Raw genomic sequence first — 8504 nt, forward strand, 5'->3', positions numbered from 1 at the left:
CCCCTGCCCTCACTGAGTGCTATCTCCAAAACGTTGGTTGATCAATTGATCATTTTTCCTGTTGGAGTATTCCTCTCGGAACTGCCACTAAACACTTCTTTGTAATCGACAGAGGAGTGACTCAACCTGGCAAAAAAGTGCCTGAGATTATTTTCAACAAAAGGAATTTAAAACTGAGCAGAAAGCTCAGAATGGATTAAAACATTGGCTGTTTTACATGAGTGTAAAAAAATCTCTATTTTCTCTTCTTGTGACATTCGTCGATCAAGCTGAGTTATATGGCACAGCTCATTATTTTTCTGGTCAGGAAAAAGCAGAGTGTTCTCTGCACACATACTTAAATGCATGCACAGAATTCTGCTCACTAGCCTCCACCAAGGACCTGTGTCTGAAAATTTTAATGTGGACTGTTTTGTTGATGTTTCACTCGCATTAAAATAATGTAAACCCTGGTCCAGAAATGTAAAGAACACCACCACCTATGGAACCACTGACAGGATGTATCAGATGTTTCAGCATTTTGTGTGGCAATTACTCTCAGTAATATTTTAATGATCTAATAAATTCACTATTTGCAGTATGCATGTAGAATTTGTAAACTGGTGCTATCTGAAACAAAAGATTTGATATTTACTGTAAAAAAAAGCTAAACTACTAAAGGATGGAACATCATTCAAATAACCTTGTACTACTAAATTGTCAGTAAGGATGCATGTTAATATTGGCTGCAGCAGGGGATGTTCTTCTAAGGTTGCGGGGGGAGGGATATTGTTAAGATAACGTCGAGGAACCTTCTTTCACCTTTGTGTACAAAATGTAATTATGCAGTTGAAGAGGATTTGGTAATGATGCAATGCTCTGCAGATACATACAGTTATGTATTAAATTGAGTTAGCAATAAAATTGTGTTCCATTAAGGGACAACTGGTAAATAGTTCCTAAATGTAAAGCTTTTAAGTTTTTATTTATTATTTATCCTTTGTTCCACTGAAAAGGTGTGGGTTGCCACACTTCAGAAGACATTTAATGGTGAACTTCACTGGTGTGGGACAGGAGTCACATATAAGGCAGGCTAAGCAAAGGTAACCAAGTTTCTTTATTAAATTATGCGGTTGATTTTTATGATGTTTCCAAACTTCAGTTCTTCATTTTTCCTACTATTAGTTTATTATTTCCGGTTCTTTTGGAATTCAACTCAAGTTTTTTAGGTGGAATTTTCCCAATGGCAGGGGCAATTTGGGACTGCTCCTGAAACTGGTCTCTCGGCACTGCCAGAGAATAGTGCTCAGGTTAATGCCTAGCCTTGGTCCTCAGGCCCCTGGACCTCCAGGCACCTCCGCATCCTTAGCATGGTCATCATGACAGGTTTTCGCTTTTGAAAACCAGTAGTGACTTGCGGCGGCGTGATGTCATGCTGCCAGAGGGGGGGGGGGGGGTTTATCGTGGGCGAACGCTGCGGCGTAAGTACATTTAAGTTTATTAAAATTCATGAAAATCAGGTGAATCTGATCATGGTGGCACAGTAGCAAAGTGGTTAGCACAGTTGCTTCACAGCTCCAGGGTCCCAGGTTCGATTCCCGGCTTGGGTCACTGTCTGTGCGGAGTCTGCACTTTCTCCCTGTGTCTGCATGGGTTTCCTCCGGGTGCTCCGAATTCCTCACACAGTCCAATGATGGACAGGTTAGGTGGATTGGCCATGATAAATTGCCCTTAGTGTCCAAAAAAGGTTAGCTGGGGTTACTGGGTTACGGGATTGGGTGGACGTGTGGGCTTAAGTAGGGTGCTCTTTCCAAGAGCCGGTGCAGACTCGATGGGCCGAGTGGCCTCCTTCTGCACTGTAAATTCTATGTCTGTGTCTATGTCCATGCCACCTGTGGGGTATAGGCGAGATCTTAAACCGGTGGGTCTCACCGGTGCAAATCCGTTTTGGCCTTCTTGCAGATTGAACAGCCATAATAGGATTTGTGTCCACGAAGAACGGGGCCGCTAAATATCACTCTTTGTCTTTCCAAGTGTTTTTCATATCATTATCCCTCACAGCAACTGAACTTTCAACAATACTGAGCCCGTGTGCCCTTCGTCACATCCCCCACTTATCCATCCACTGTTGACATCTACCCAAATCCCCATGCAATGCGATGCACGTATCTAATAATCTCATACAACAAATTCATTGCATTCATTGGGCGACACACTCCTAGACCTGTTTTTAGTTTGTAAAACACAAGGAAGGGAGACGGGACTGGAGATGGGTTGATACAATTGCTCTAACTGATTCGAAGGAAAACACCCCGGAGATAAGTGGCGCTTCTGCATCCCTCTCAGTGGGACCTGGTGCGCCAGGTAGCTCACAGATGATTGTGACAGAATTATAAATATCTCTGACAAACCTATATGCTGTTATTTTCTCTCATCAATGTCTGAATTGTGACAAGGCTAAGAATGATCCTTACCAACATTGTGATCTTGACACGGTCAAATCATGTAACCATCATTTATATTCTAAGGCCTTCATGTGCCCAACAAATCTCACAGGACACCCAGGAGGACAACTGCTCTTATCATTTTATCACAGATAATACTGCTCCGCACTCAACCCAATTCAAAATACAACTGCATACATACATTAAACAAGCAACTTTAAAATGATTTTAAAAATCAGATCACGGAGGGTTAACTCAATGACACAGGCCCTAGAAACAGACTTACAGAAAAGGAACAATCACACACACACTGACACAGAAACAGCAACTTAACAAACACAAGTTATCTTTTTCTTTCAACTCAGTTGCCAGCAGCTCTGAATGAGTTGATTAAAGCCTGCAGACTACCTTTCAACCTGCTATTCAATACAACCAATAATTTCACCAATTTTTTCAAATATGTGTTCAGAATGTAGTAATTCAAACTCTTTTCCAAATTGTTAATATAGCTTTTCCAAACTCCAAAGCCATATCTCCCCAATCTATATCTCTGTCGTCTTTATCCGCCTTTTGATCTCCAAAAGTGCACATCACACCCCTTTGGACCGAGACTGGAGACTCTAGCCTCTTTTCTAATACCTGCTTCAATTCATTAGGGTGCTCCCTGATTGCCACAGTGACTTCTCGTAAAACTTATAGACCAAGACTCGTGTCTTTCTTTTTTCCTCGGGATAACACCTGACTACCTGAAGTACAAATTTTGACACTGACTTCTTGCAAAACTCATACCCCCCTCTCCCGTTTGACACAAAGGATTCCTTGGAGAGCCTTTTGTCACTGGCCACCTTCCACAAGGTGGTTCGAATATCCTTTCCATATTCCTGGAGTTCTTTGGGCCTCAGATCCTTGTTTTTTTTGTTCACTTCTTTTAACTGTTTCTCTGCTAATTCTACCACTCAATACTTATCAGTATAAGCATGGAAAACACGCTGGATTTATCTCAATACTAGCAAACTTACCAACTACAGGACGATTATTGCTACCAAACAGTACAGGAGAGATGGGGGGGAGCGGGGGGGGGGGGGGGGGGGGGGGGGGGTTTAAACCAGCCACCACACAGTGAGAGGTGCGCTGATACATCCATCCTCCACTTATTAACCTTGAGCATCCGTACCCTACCTATTGTCCTTTGACTCCCAGACCCTTGCTTAGGCACTCCCAGAGTACCAAGCTCCCTATTCCTAGACTTCTTTGGTTCCCAGACCCAATACTAGTTTACTGCAGTACCTGACCCACTTGGGTCATTTCGCATTGAGATACCTTCTCAATGTCTCTTCTCACTCTGAGAACTCTACCATTTCGATTCTCTTTATTCATTCTACATCTTTCTCCCTAGGATTCATCAGGGTGTTTGGAAGCCAACCGGGGTAGGCATCCAGTTTTCACTAAATTCCCACCCAATCCGTCTGGGTCAATGCACAAGAGGAACGTTCATGCCCCTCAATGCAATCCTACGGAGTTTACCCAACTCCTTGACCATCCTAGTTTCACAACTGTTACTCTTTATTAGTCTAAGGGGGGCAGGAGGTAAACAGGGTAGGAGTCCGGCTTTCAATAAATTCCCATCCAGTCCTTCTGAGTCATTGCGCAGTAGGTATGCCTACCACCCCTCAAGGCTGACCTGCAGAGTTGTGCTCCTTGACTACTCTAATTTCACAAATTCTGCTATTTGTTCATCTCACTTTACATACACCTGGGGTGGGATTCTCCGTTCCCCGACGCATATATCATTTTTAAATAAAGCAGCGATCCAATGGTCTAAATGTCCTACTTTTTAGAAGGATCTCACTTTTTAAAAATAAATTTAGAGTACCCAATTATTTTTTCCAATTAAGGGGCAATTTAGCATGGCCAATTCACCTACCCTGCACATCTTTGGGTTGTGGGAGTGAAACCCACGCAGACACGGGGAGAATGTGCAAACTCCACACGACAGTGACCCAGGGCCGGGATTCGAACCCAGGTCCTCAGCGCCGTAGGCAGCAATGCTAACCACTGTGCTACCGTGCTGCCCTCCGACGCAGATATCATAACCTACGATCGGGCGGAGAATCCCTTCCAATGCACAAATTGGGGGCGGTGCCAGTTTGATGCTGGCTTTTGAGTCCCCGCCCCCTTGAAACTCGTCATCGCGTCGCGCACCTCATTCCGTTAGAACGGCATTGGTGCGTCATCGGAAGGGCCTCCCCGATGCTCCGCCCCCGATGGGCTGAGTTCCCGACCACGCAATTGACGTGTGGTCTAAGCAGTCAGGAACCCAGCATGGCAACCGTGGACTGTATCCAGCGCCACTACAGTTGGCCGGGAACCGTGCCGCTGGCTGGGGCAGGCTTCCGCAAGGACTGGTCGGTGGTTGCCAGGGAGTGGACAGGGGCTGTCCTGTGGGGTCATATTTGGCAGGTTGGGTCCATGCACAGCCGGTGCCATGTTGTACGGCACGACCGCTGCAGGTCAGTGCCATGCACATACGCAGCCATGGACCCGCCCATTTCTGGCCATAATTGGTGCGGGAACTGGGTGTTTTACCCAGCACTGCTGCTAGCCCCTCACCGGTCCCGGAATCGGTGAGGGTTTGGCACCGATTTTTCCATCGTAAAACGCCACAGTTCCCATGCCAGCATCAGCATTTAGCCACAGAATCGGAGAATCCAGCCGCTGGTTTATGGCCCAATTACTGATCGGTTGCCTTTATCCTCATTCACCCACCTGAATCTTGGCCATCACATGGGGCGATGCCCTCTTAATTCAAGCTCAGGCTGGCTATTCGAGAATACAAGGCTGGTGAGTTTGACTTCGGAGTAACCTTTGGTCACCGCTTATCGCCAGGAGCCCAGGGTCCCTTATTCTTGTGATGGTTGTGCCTGGGGGACTCTCAGGTTATCGCTGAAGATCTGTTCCGTGTTCCTTTTATGCTGGCTCTGCTAGCACTGAGTCATAGGTATATGCCCACACCTGACATGAGTTATTTGCCCCATCCAGACTTAAACTCATTACTGTAAATAAATAGGATACTCCTGTTAAACCAGAGTGATTCAATCAAGATTCATTGTCCTCTGAAACATTCTTGTCTAACCAGTTATTAGCCCATGATGGAGTTTGATGGCCTCTTTGTTTGTCATTCACCTACTGCAAAGTTGATCACCTCCTGTCTGGAAGCCAATTACATATTCTTGGCATTGTCTTTGTCGTTTTGTGTAAACATGATACCTATTGTGAGGGGGTAATCACAAAGTCCATATAGCGATAATGAGTTTCTGTATTGACTTGAGCGCTCTTGCAGATAGCCATATCAGTTCCAGCCAGCGCCCGATTTGGCAGTTTCTGTTCCCGGCCCATGTGTCTTTGTCACTTCCCAGTACCTCAGCAAGGATCTGAGTAGCCTGTCTCATTTCTGCTAAAAGCACATAGTGAAGTGTGAAGTCGGAGAGTGAAGTCTGAAGATGAAGTTGCGTTCTTTCTAGCTCCCACGTGAATTCACCTCTGTACTCATCACAGTAGTCTACATCCCACCCCAGGCGGAAGTGAAGAAAGCACATGACGAACTACATTCCAGCATCAACAACCAAGAAATAATCACCCTGAATCCCTGACAATTGTGGTAGGAGACTTCAAACAGGCCAACCCTCAGGAGGATTCTACCGAAACTCCATCAACATATCTCCTGCCCCGCCCGAGATGCAAACATCCTGGATCACTGCTACAAGAGCATCAAAGGTGCCTACCGCTCCATTCCCCGACCACACTTTGACAAATCCGACCATAAGTTGGTACTCCTACTTCTGGCTTACAAACAGCAACTCAAGCATGCTGAACCAGTCAAGAATACTTTGCAGTGCTGGTCCGAGGCATCAGGGGATATCCTCCACGCCTGCTTGGAGTCTGTGGACTGGTCCATAGTCAAGGCCGCGGCAGCTAACCTGGACACGTTCGCAACCACCTTGACAGGTTTCACCAGTAAGTGTGTTGATGGCTGTGTACCAAAGAAGACAATACAGATATCCCCCAATCGGAAACCCTCTCTTAACCGAAGTGATCACTCCCTGCTGAAGAACCGGACGGAGGCGTTCAAGTCTGGCAACCCTGGCCTACATAAGAAATCCAGGTATGACGTATGGAAAGCCATCAGGAATGCCGAAAGACAATACCGGATCAAACTAGAGTTCTAGGCCAACGACACAAACTCACAACGTCTACGGCAGGGCTTCTACAAGATTACGGGCTAGAAAGCGAGGTCAGGCAGAATCTCTGGTGCTGGAGCATCCCACCCTGATGAACTAGATGAGTTCTATGCCCGCTTTGAACAGCCAGCCAATGCATCAGTGCCACCTGCCCCAACAGCCCGACACACCCACACCCACTATTGCAGTCTCAGAGGTAAGAGCTGCCTTCTTGAAAGTGAACCTGTGGAAAACGACGGGCCCCGACGGAGTCCCTAGGCATGCACTCAGATCATGCACAGACCAGCTGGCAAGTATATTTGCAGACATCTTCAACACCTCGCTCTTCCGCTCCAAGGTTCCCACCCCCTTCAAGAAGACCACCATAATACCAGTACCAAAGAAGAACAAGGTAGCCTGTCCCAACGACTACCGGTGGCCCTGACATCTATTATCATGAAATTCTTTGAGTGGCTGGTCATGAGATGGATCAACGCCAGCCTCCCAGATAGTCTCAATCCATTGCAGTTCATCTATCACTGCAACCGGTCCACGGCAGATGCTATCTTCCTGGCCCTACAATCAACACTCGAACATCTCGACAACAAGGACACCCACGTCAGACTGCTATTCATAGCCTGCAGGTCAGCCTTCAACACCATTATCCCGACAAGAATAATAACCAAACAATACAATCTTGGACTTGGCCCCTCCCTGTGTGGCTGGATCCTTGACTTCTTCACCAACAGACCTCAATCTGTCAAGATAGATAACCACCTCCTCCACAATAGTACTCAACATCGGGGCGCCACATGGATGTGTGCTCAGTCCTCTACTATACTCCCTATACACACACGACTCTGGCAGGATTTAACTCCAATTCAATCCATACGTTTGTGGATGATACTACTGTGTTGGGTCGTTTCTCAAACAACAACAAATCAGACTACAGAAGGGAGATAGATCACATGTTTGCGTGGTGTACAGAAAAAAACCTCTCTATAAATGTCAGTAAAACCAAGGAACTTATCATTGACTTCAGGAAGCGTAGTACAACCCCCCCCCCCCCCCCCCCCCTCACCGTCTGCATCAATGTGTCCGAATGGAGATGTTCGATAGCTTTACATTCCTGAGGGTCACCATCACCAACAGTCTGTCCTGGTCCACTCATGTTGATGCAACAGTCAAGAAAGCCCAACAATGTCTCGGCTTCCTACGTAAGCTAAAGAAATTCAGCATGTCTGCATCGACTCTCACAAACTTCTACAGATGTGCCATAGAGAGCATCCTATTCAGCAGCATCACAGCCTGGTATGGCAACTGCTCGGCCCAAGCTCGCAAGAAACTGCAGAGTGTGGTGAACTCAGCCATCGCATCACACAAGCTTGCCATCCTCCCACTGATTCTGTCTACACCTCCCGCTGCGCCTCCGGAAGACAGACAGCATTGTCAGAGACCCGTCACACCCAGGCTTTGCCCTCTTACAGACCCTCCAGACCCTTCCATCAGGCAGAAGGTACAGAAGTCTGAAGACCCGCACATCCAGACATAGGAACTGCTTCTTCCCCACAGCTACTAGACTCCTCAACGACTTTCCCTTGGACTGATCTGTTCCCTGTAAGATACTATTCATGATGTCCTATGCTGCTCTTACTCATGTACTTTCTTTGTTTGGCCCTTGTTCCGCACTTTAACCAATTACTTATTTGTCAGTTTACTTTGTCGATTATTCTTTTTTGTCTACGGTGTACATACAGTGCACGTTCCCTTGGCCGCAGAAAAATACTTTCCACTGTTTTAGTACATGTGACAATAAATCAATCAATCAATCAATCAATCAACCAATCAATGTACCATTCAGAAA

This window comes from Scyliorhinus canicula, chromosome 2 (assembly GCF_902713615.1).
Source record: "Scyliorhinus canicula chromosome 2, sScyCan1.1, whole genome shotgun sequence".
NCBI lineage: Eukaryota > Metazoa > Chordata > Chondrichthyes > Carcharhiniformes > Scyliorhinidae > Scyliorhinus > Scyliorhinus canicula.